The following is an 11,336-nucleotide window of genomic DNA, read 5'->3' on the forward strand; positions in this document are numbered from 1 at the left end:
TGGACAGTAGTTTTGTTAAAGAGAAAGAAAGGTTTCCAAAGACCTGTTTACAAAAAAAGGAGGGGGGGGCAGATTCAAAGCAATACATTTGTATTGTTCATTCTAGTAAATCAAGATTGGAGTTGATTTCTGTATTATAGAAGCTGAACAGCACCTGTCATTTTTGTCTTGTTTCAGTGCAATCTGGGAGTAAGTTGCATTGTACTCAGTGGAGTTTATTACTAAGCAGACATGCATTTGATTGCACTGCTGGGTTCTAATAACATGCTGAAAGATGAGACACTGCAGAGTGTCCCAGAAACAGCTGAGGGTAAACACTTGATAATGTAAGCCTCTACCCTTTTCCTCTTGAACTCCTTCCCAGGACTCTTTAGCCAGTTCATTATAAGGAAAAGGTAAAGGACCCCTGGACGGTTAAGTCCAGTCAAAGGCAACTATGGGGTTGCAGTGCTCAACTCACTTTCAGGCTGAGGGAGCCAGCGTTTGTCCACAGACAGCTTTCTGGGTCATGTGGCCAGCATGACTAAACCGCTTCTGGAGCAACAGAACACAGTGATGGAAACCAGAGCGCACAGAAATGCTGTTTTCCTTCCCGCTGCAGCAGTACCTATTTATCTACTTGCACTGGTGTGCTTTCGAACTGCTAGGTTGGCAGGAGCTGGGACAGAGCAACGGGAGCTCACCCCATCACGGGGATTCGAACTGACAACCTTCCAATCAGCAAGCCCAAGAGGCTCAGTGGTTTAGACCACAGTGCTAAGCAACAGGATAATAAATATTTGGAGGACAGATAAATTGAATTATTGCAGCAGGCCCCAGCATCCATATGACATAGCTGGTAATAGTTGCTGGCTGGGGCTGATGGGAGTTGCAGTCCAATAACTTCTGGATGACAACAAGTTGGCCTGCACCATTTGCTTTCTTCTGTAGATGATGTTCGACTACATTTCCCATCAGACCCAGCCATAATGTCCAATGGTCAGGGCTGATGGGATTTGTAGCACAGCAAATATCCAGAGGGCCTACCCAGCTTTACAGTATTCCTTGCTTTGATTATTAGGCTCCTGTCCTAGAGGAATCTGCACTTAAATTCTCTCTTTTTTTTCTAGTTCTGTAAAAATCCTTAATTAGTTGAGCTCTGAAATAGGAGAGCAAAAGAGTCTATTTATAGCAATTGTAGAATGGAGAGATAAAAACAAAATGAATTTGAAGCATAAATTTTGGAAGAAAGCATGAAGAATTAACTTTCAAAACACAGATTAAACCAGGAAGGAAAGACCAGTTGCTATCAGAAATCCCCGTTGCATTAAAAATTGTTTATCAACCAGTTTTCCCCAAGGAAGCTTAGGGGATCTTTTTTGCTTAAAGAGGTCAGCGGGAAATAATGTGAAACAAGAACTGCTGAGTAAAGATGCTCAGAATTTAGAAAAGCTTGGACCATAAAGGATAGATTGATTAAATCAGTAAAGATCCTGACTCCCATCTGCTTGCCTGCCAGGAGGAGAGCTAAAGAGCAAGCAGGCAGTACCAGCCAATGCCCCACTACCATCCCTTCCACCTCTCTGATTCTATGATTCTCCAAGATTCCCCATCCCTCTCTCACTCCTACTGTTGGGATTCCATTCCAGCTTTTGTTGTATAAAGAAGGCTTAATTCTTTTCTAGAGGAAAGTGCCAGTTATGCATCCAATGAAAACAATCACACAATTTTTAAAAGTAATATAGAATTCCACCACCCATACTTCAATTGCCCATGAATTTTGCAAGCTCATATTGCAGTACGGCCAAGATTTGCTAGCTTAACGGTTATGTTTTCCTGCAAGTCTTATCTAATGTACAGGGAGAACAATGCTTTCTCTCTTTCGTGCACACACACACACGCACACACACACACACACCTTGAAGGAGCAGCAGCTGTGGAAGTGACAAAGAATTTTAAGAATAAGATGAAAGGAATACGTTTATGTGTAAATTAATACCATTACCGTTCCTTCTTGGTGGCATCTTTCATCTTATGATCTAGATAATGGATAAACAAAGCAAGCCCATGCAGTTGAGGAAGGTGAGGCTTAAAGAAGTTGGGTTGAAAGGTGAAAAATACACAGTTCTTCATGCTCTTTTAAACAATTTGCAGGCTCCCAAACTTCACAGTTCTGACATCAAGAAAGGATAGCAGGACCAGCCACTGCCTCAAGTCATACTATTTAGCATTTACAAACACCACCACCATAATGAACAAATCACAAAAGTGGTCAAATCTCTGTTCAGAATCCATATAGCTGACCAGCGATGGCAAACCATGTCTGAATTCTTGTGTGAGTCACCATGTGAGGAGGAAAATGGAGTTTCCAACTGTGGATTTTCCTCAAAAGGGAAATATGAAGATGAGGGTCACAGATACTAAATAATCCACCCTATTGTGTCAACTCACTGATTCTCTTCTCCAAATGTCACCAGTGGTTTAATTACTTACCCCCTTCTCCAGTACCCAAGTAGGATGTAAGTCTAGCTTGGGGGATCTTATTCTTGAGGAAGCATTTGAAGAATGAATCATTGGTCACAGATTTGTGGCTAAGCACCCATCCCTCTGATTCAGTTCTGTAAAACCACCTCCCCATTCAGGGGTGGCTGAATGTGTCAATTTTGATTTCTCTCAGTTTCTCATTTTCCTCATCTTAAGTTTAGTTCTCAGCATTTCCACATCAGTTTGCAACTTTAAAAAATAGCAACCAAAAATTCAGCATTTTAGTGTGAATCATCCCTGCTGTACACATTTTTTTGCAAAGCCACTTCCAGAACGCAATGCATATTTGTGTTGTATTTTCGCACAATGCATTTCTGTGCATATTACCATATTTTTCGCTCTATAGGACACACCCGACCATAGGACACACCTTGTTTTAGAGGGGGAGAACAAGAAAAAAAATTTCTCCCCCCCCCCTCTGCTCAGCGCCCCTTCAGCGAAGTGGCAGGAGCTCTCCCTCTCTGCTGAAGCCAGGAGAGTCTTGCTCTCCTGGCTTCAGCAAAAGGAACCCGAAGCCTTTGGAGTGCAGTATGAGTTCCTGCTGCGCTCCGGAGGCTTCAGGCGGCTATCCCTGAAGCCTTCGGAGCACAGCGTGAGTTCCCGCTGCACTCCGAAGGCTTCAGGGATAGCCGCCGACCCCTCTCTCTCTCCAGGCTTCAGCAAAAGCAACGCGAAGCCTCCGGAGCGCGGAGAGTTCCCCTTAATTTTTGGAGGGGAAAAAGTGCGTCCTATAGAGCGAAAAATACGATATTTGGTACTGCAACGGAATCATGTTAAATTGAGGGGTGGCTGCAGTGCTTTCTTTCTGGGGGTATGCATACCCCTAAACATTTTGTGAATCTTTGTACTTTTGTCCATTTACTGTATTTATTTTTCCCAATTTGAACTATAAAATGGTGAGTCAAAATGAGAGTATCCCTAAACACTTTTTAAGAAGAAAAAAAAAAAGCACCGATTGGCTGTCTTTAGGTTCTCCTGTTGTTTTGGAAAGTGTAGGCAGAGTTAAATTCCTGAGTTAAATGTCTCTGCCATCCCAACATTCGAGTTGCCTTGGCAAATTAGGCTTTGAGAAATAATATTTTGCTAAATTAGTATGTACCACCCTAATTGCATAAAATTATTCTGGAGTTGCACACAGCTCCTCTTCCTTCTTGACCTGAAATTTATACATAAGGTGTCACCAGCATCAACTGATCAAAAAGAGCACGAGTCTCCGATCTTGCATGGGCGGTTGTCCAACCTCTGCACAAATCTGAAGACCTCAGGACAACACGGCAGCAATGTGTTTCTGAAATGTGTGATGATTTTCTCCTTGTGTCAGCAAAACCCTGATAGGAGGCTGTGCAAGTTCACACCTTAAATTTAAGCAGTGTAACTTTCTCTGTAGATCAACCCTGATTCTCCAAAGTGATGAAAACCTTCTCTTGATAAAGAGTCACAAAGTTCTATTGACTTCCAAAGCTGTTAAGGGTAATCAACACTTTCTTTCTTTCTTTCTTTCTTTCTTTCTTTCTTTCTTTCTTTCTTTCTTTCTTTCTTTCTTCTTTCTTTCTTTCTTTCAAAAACAACAGCTCACAAAAAGGAGGACCTGGGTTTTAATGAACCCACCAAGTGTACATCAACTTTGTTTTTTTGCCCAACTGTTACAGGGGCATCTTTTTCTTAATGCACTAATTAGGAGAGAAAATAAGAGCCAGGTAGGATAAATGGCTGGTTTTACCTGTTAAGTGCACTGTGTGTGTTGAAACAGGGAAGAGATGTTTCTGAAAAGATGTAGGCGGTAAAGCTGTCCATGGATCAGCAACTTTTGAGAGTAAAAATATAACTTTGTATTTCCAAAATACTTTGTTTTCTCACATCTTGTTAATAAGTTAAGTTCTGTTGTACTGATCTATTAAGATCTGGAATGGAACTCTTAAATGGGGTGATGAACAAAGAGAGGATATTTTAGCTCAGTCTTCTTCCATAAAGTCTTTGGTTTAACCTCATAGCCTTTGGCTTAACTCATCCCACATTGGAACTAAGCTTAAATATGTGTAAATGAGGCATAGGGAACCTGTGGCCCTCCATATGTTGTTGGACTTCCATCAGTCACAGAAGGAGCAATGGTCAGGAATGATGGAAAATGTAGTTCATCAACATCTGGAGGGCCACAGGTTCCCCAGCCTTGGTGCAACTATGCTAAGAAATAGGCTCCCCCTATTACTCTTCCATTTTGAAGGAAATCAGCCCTGAGTGCTCACTGGAAGGACAGGTCCTGAAGCTGAGTCTCCAATACTTTGGCCACCTCATGAGAAGAGAAGCCTCCCTGGAAAAAGACCCTGATGTTGGGAAAGATGGAGGCACAAGGAGAAGGGGACAACAGAGGACGAGATGGCTGGACAGTGTTCTCAAAGCTACTAGCATGAGTTTGACCAAACTGCAGGAGGCAGTGGAAGACAGGAGTGCCTGGCGTGTTCTGGTCCAGGGGGTCACGAAGAGTCGGACACAACTAAATGACTAAACAACAACATTACTCTTGCCTCTATTATCTTCCTATCTATCATCTTATCACAGTCTCCACGTGTCCCCCTCCCCATAAATTAGATAGAAAGCTCTCCAGGTCAAGGCCTGCTACTGTTTTTATGCTGCTTTGTAAAGGGCCATGGGCATCTGGAATGATGATGATGTGTTAGCATTCTGTATTTTTCACTTCCGCAATTGATTTATATTTTTGGTGAATCTGCAATGTTCTGGGCTGATGTCAGATCCCACAGAGAAAGTGGGAAGGATGGAGGCAGGCTGTATGCTGGTGGAACATGGATAGCAACAAGGAGCACAAGTTGGGAATAGACTGAGTCTTTTTAAGCCTCGGTCTCCAGCCTATCTCCTACAGGCTTCACCAGTGCTTTCTTCTTCTTCTTCTTCTTCTTCTTCTTCTTCTTCTTCTTCTTCTTCTTCTTCTAAAAAATGTTTAGGGGTCCTCTCATTTTCCTACTCATATTGAAATACTGCCCCTCAATGAGGCCAAATTTAGATTCACAAAATGTTTTATTATTATTATTATTTAATGGCAAACTGCCACATACAGCGCCTTACTTGGATGTGTCTGGAGTCTTGGAAGCTTGACTACCCTACGTTCTCCTACAAATGGAGCTTGTTTGGAGGTTCTAGCAGGGGAGTGCAGCTATCATATACCCTTGACTGAAGAACAGTACACTCCTTCTGTCTGGGATGATCGTCCTCTTCCACCGAGTGCGCAGCTTCGGGAGGGACACACATGGAGCAGTGAGGGAGGAAAAGGACACCTGCCTAGCCAGCCAGATCAGCTGAATCAATCTTGGCGATCAATGGGGTGACCGATGTGACAGCCAGACAGCCCTCACATCCAGATTCAAAAAATGTTTAGGGGTATGAGTACCCCTGCATTCCCCCAGAAAAAAAGCACTGGGCTCCACCCCCCTTCAGAGTCTTAATGGGCCATCCCTCTGACCTTACAATGTGCAATCTTCCTTCATTCCACAACCTCCCTTCTAGTGCTCTCTTTGCACTGCCAGACTGGTGATGTCTGGTGGGAGGCATCTACTTCTTCAGACTAGGAGGTAGGTGTTAGTGAGGGTCCAGGCTGTGGCCCTATAGGCCCCAGTACTCTTGGCTATCCCTCTGGGGGGCCCTGTACAACTTCCAAAGGCACAGCACTCTCCCTATCTTCAGCAGCCAGCACTGAAACTCTGGTATCCCTGCAGTCTCTATGTGTCTGGATTACTGCTAGATTCAGGGCTTAACCTGGCCAGAGATGGGAAAGCTTTGGACTTCCAGACCCTAGTGGACTACAACTCCCATCATCCCAGATCACTGGCCATAATGCCTGGGGCTGAAGGGCGTTGGAGTCCAACAACATCTGGAGGGCCAAAGGTTTTCTGTACCTGAGCTAGACCAGCCAGGTCCTTTAAGATTCCATCCATGATTCATTTCCCCTCACCTGGCATTACAAATGATGGATTTTCTTTTACTCATAGTGAAAGTGCTGGTATTAATTTATGTCTCTCCTCACAGTAGCAAATATAATTATCACTATTAATTGATAAACTGTGGCTTCCTGGTGTGTGTGTGTGTGTGTGTGTGTGTGTGTGTTTTCCTCTCCTTCTTCGGAAGCAAATACTTCAGGAACAAGCACTGAAGATCCCATCATTGGTGTGTGGTGGTTCATCACACCTGTAACACATATTTTGCAGCTTTCTTTCTTGCTACCTTTTCGCAAACCTGGCGATGTGTCTTCCCACCTCTCCCTTTGGGGAAAAAAGTTCCATCTCACCATCTGGCAGCCCAGCATCACATTTGAACGAGGTGTTCCACCTAGCTACTTCAGATCTCTTGTGCTTATTTCTACTGGATATCAAGTTGTAGACATTGGTTCCAATATGACTACCGTCATGGTCTCTAGAGCAGTGTGCAAATGGACTCTGGAAAATTCTCCATCATATTTGTGGGGAGAGAACTTGGGGAAGGAGAGGGGAGATGGACCATATCACCAAGTTTATCCAGGAGGAGGAAGAGAACCTCCCCATCACTGGCATCTCCAGGCAGAGACCCCAGTCTGAAATCCTGGAGAGCCTCTGACAGTCAGTGTAGGCAATATAAACCTGGATGCACGAAGGATCTGAGTCAAAATAAGAATAGTTCTGTTGGGTTAAGCCAAAGCTCTGCCTACTCCAGCTTCCTGTTCTCATAATGACTAATTAAATGCCTATGGGCAGCCCTCAAGTTGGAACTGAGCACTAAAGCAATCTCCCCACCTGCAGTTTCCAGCAATTTGTATTCAAAGACATACTGCCTTCAACAGAGAAGGTAGAACACAGCAGTTGCAGCCAGTAGTCATTGATAGTATAAGGCAGTTTCCTCTGCGCCTGTTTTTCTTTGGGAGCTGGGCACACCATTATCAGTAGCCATGGAAGAGCTCCCTTCTTTTTTTCTTCAGGTCTTTGTGTTTTTTTGCTTTCCCCCTGATCTTTTTGTTCTCTTCATGTGACAATTGTTTTTGTGTGCAGTCCCAGGAGGGATGCACCTTGTGATCTTTCTCTCTGAAGAAAATTCTCACCTGCCTCACAAATTTGCATCTCTGTAACAGAAGGCGTAGAGGGCATTCAAGGTGCAAGACAGGCACTTGATTGCCTCTCTGTTACAAGAACAGAAGAAACTCAGGAAAATCCCAGGTCCACCCAGATACAACCAAGTCCAGAATCTCCCTGTGACATTGTCTGAACAATCTCCATGCTAATGGTCAACAGTGAAAAGCAGCTGCCTGTTATGCTCCCATCTCAAAGCACAATAAAGTGGTTATTTTTCTTTCTTTTTTATATATATAATTTTTATTTATTTTCCATTTGATATTATACATTCTCATCATCATTATCCATTTTACCACTTTGGCTCTTTAGAGCCTATCGATTTCCTTCCCTCCCGCCTCATAGCTTTCAAAATTAACCTTTATATCATTGGATTTTGTACGCTTTCCAATTCTAATTACACTCATTGCAAAATAACTCAAAAATTAAATAAAAATAGAAAGATAGAAAATTTCTCATTACAAGTCTTCCGACAACCCTGCTAGTGATGTTAATTGCTTAGAATAATCTTTCAGGTATCGTATACATTTACTGCAGTTCTTTTGGAATATTTGATCATGCTGGTTTCGGATTTCTCCTGCCAGCTTCGCCAGTTATGCAAAGTCCATCATCTTCATCTGCCACTCTTTCGCAAAACAAAGCAGTTCATACTTGAGACTAAAGGAGATACAGTGGTGCCTCGCAAGACGAAAAGTATCTGTTCTGTGATTCTCTTCGTCTAGCGGTTTTTTCGTCTTGCGAAGCAAACCCATTGACGGATTAGCGGATTAGCGACTTTTAGCGGCTTTCAGCGGCTTTTAGCGGCTTATCTGCTGATCGGATCAGCTGATAAGCAGCTTAGCGGCTTAGAAAAAGGGGGGAGGGGAAAAAACCAGCAGGAACTCGCAAGACATTGTCGTCTTGCGAAGCAAGCCCATAGGAAATTTGTTTTGCGGAGCACCTCCAAAACGGAAAACTCTTTCGTCTAACGAGTTTTCCGTCTTGCGAGGCATTCGTCTTGCGGGGCACCACTGTAATTTATAACAGTCAAGGCCTAGTAGCAAGCACTGGATACTCTTGCAGAGACAGTGCTCTTGTGCTCAGATCCTGCTTGAAGGTTCCCCCATAGAAATTTGGTTAGCTACTGTGAGAACAGGATGTTGGAGTAGATGGGCCATTGGCTGGATTCAGCATGACCTTCTAATGTTCTTATGTAGGGACATCAAGATTCCAAGATACATGAGCAAGGGAAGAGACACAAGAATTGAACTGAAGGAAGGAAGACGTCCCAACAGCCAGCATGTCCCTCCTCCCAAGCTTTTAAAGATGAGGTGGGACCACCACACATCCAGACATGCACTCCATCTGGGCAGCACCTAGTTCTCGGTAACAAGACAGTGTACTGCCCCCTGACTCCATCTCCTGCTCCTGCTTTGCCCTTCTCACTGGCTACTTGAAGTCCCCAATGAGGCCCATGGGAGGGGCAATGGGGGGGGGTTGGAGAAGGCAAATCTGTTCTCCCCCTCTTCAGTGTCTCAAATCACAATGGGAGGACCTCCATCACTGGGTGCCAGCCTTCAAGCACATCACCCTACTACCTAAGAGTCTGCTGGATCAGGCCAATGGCCCATATAGGCCAGCATCTTGTTCTCATAGTGGCCAATGTGATAGGAATTTTATGGTCTTAGATATATGGTGATGTTCATAACTGCACATACATAGATCAACACAGGAAGTCCAACCTGGAACCATTTTGATTCCTAAACTGACCAAATCCTTTCTCTGCAAGGTTAAACTGGAAAAGCCTCCCCATTGTCTCTTTCCTCACAAATCCTGTCTCAAGGATATGTCTGTTTGAATAAGGTGTGAGCCTGTGACCTGGCCCAGGAAATAAGTATTTTACCACTATAAAAGAATGGCCAGGCTCCCCAGGAAATCCAATCAAGTAACCTGCTAGACAGGAGATAAACAACAACAGGAGAAAAACAATATTAAAATTTCTGTGATGTAGGTGGGATGTATCTGAGGGGTGGTCTTAGGTTACACCCCTTCTGTGATGTATGCATAATGTTTCTGGGGGTGGTCTTGATCTAGAGAATGGGAATTTCAAAAGTCCTTATAAGCCCTTGCACAGCAATTTTGGGGGGGTCCTCTTCCTCTCCTGCGTGTGAGGGGAGCACCCTGTTGCAACAGATCAATAAAGATCAAGCTTACTAGCTGCTTTGCTTCTCAATATTCTCTGGTTGGCCTCTGTTATTTTCTCCTACCAATAGGGAACCTATGTAAGGACTCTATATGGGCTCTTGGATACCCCATAAGGGAAAAGGGCATATTTTTATTTACAACACCAACCAGATGCCTGTGGGAAACTCAGAAGCATGATTCAGGCACAAGATCACTCTCCCTTCCAATGGTTTCCAGCAACTGGTATTCAGAACCATTACTGCCTTCATTACTGTTGGATAATAGCTATCATGGCTAGTAACCATCAATTCTCCTCATCTGCATGAATTTGTCTTTTGTTTTGTTTTGTTTAAAGCCATCTATGTTGGTGGCCATCACTGCCTCCTGTGGGAATCAGTTCCATAGTTTAACTATACACTGTGTAAATAATGACTTTCTTTTATCTGCCCTGAACCTTCCCTATTTTTTCTTCCTCCAGCTCCTCTTCTATCTGGGGCTGCCAAACCGTGCCAGATCCTAACATGTCTGAGGAGCCCATGACAGAGCACAGCTAATCATCTTTCCGGCTCATTGATAACCAATAGATGATCTGATCCCAGAAGGTCTTTTACACCTTGAGCTGTTATGAAGATATGCTGCCGTTAAATGAGAAATAAATCCATTGAGCTCATTCTCAAGACATTTATTCATGATTTATTTGTCATAGCCATTTTTGTCTCTTTAAAAAACAACAACACAAAACCAAAATGGCTGACAAGAGTGGAAAACAGCAGCACAGTAACAAAACAGCAATTAAAACTAAATACTTTAAGACCTGACAGCATATAAAACATATATAAAAGCCACCATCCCCAATAAAACCAGCCATTAAATGTCTCGTGGAATGAAAAGAGCTTCAGAGCCCTTCTGAAAACATGAAGTCTTGGAGGAGATCCCCAGGGAAGAGTTAGAGTTGCTTTCTTGCTGATTTTATGAAGCTTATTCAGAAAGGAAATATGTATCTTGGTGACTCCTCAACACACAGATGTATTCTGCTTTCTTTTTCTGCTTATTATACTGATATCCCACCTTTTTTTCAGGAGCTCAAGGTGGCACACATGGTTCTCCCCCTTCCTTATTTAATCCCCACAACAACCCTGTGTGGTAGGTTAACTTGAGAGACAGTGACTGGCCCAAGGTCGCCCAGTGAGCTTCGTGGCTGAGTGAGGATACCATATTGTCTTCCATATTGTGGTTATTAATATTGTACATATGGAAGCAATGGAATGAATTAAAAAAAGATTATTCTCCAGTCCAAAAATAGGGTTCAAAGGTTTTACTAACAGAACTTGTTCTAAAACAGAAACTTAAAACAAAAAATGTTACATCCAAATACATATATAATATCATGTGCTTGTCCAAGCACAGGCAGAGCATCTTAGAAATATGAAATTACTTTGTCTAGAACTGAAATCAAAGTTCTTCCTCTCTCACGCACAGACTCCATTAGCCTGAGGCTGTGTTGTCCTAGAGAGAGATTAAGCACACATCCTTTCTCTTACAATG

General features: G+C 43.2%; 1 long non-coding RNA gene across 1 annotated transcript; it reads left to right on the top strand.

Annotated features, from left to right (window-relative positions):
- The first annotated feature begins 6,060 nt into the window (after positions 1–6,060).
- On the top strand, positions 6,061–10,462 carry LOC309540208. Its single transcript, XR_014223133.1, has 2 exons — positions 6,061–6,104; positions 10,270–10,462. It is a non-coding gene; the product is annotated as an uncharacterized lncRNA (long non-coding RNA).
- The last annotated feature ends 874 nt before the right edge of the window (positions 10,463–11,336 follow it).

The sequence above is a fragment of the Podarcis vaucheri genome (genome assembly GCF_965113315.1).
Source record: "Podarcis vaucheri genome assembly, chromosome: 9".
In the NCBI taxonomy this organism is placed as follows: domain Eukaryota; kingdom Metazoa; phylum Chordata; class Lepidosauria; order Squamata; family Lacertidae; genus Podarcis; species Podarcis vaucheri.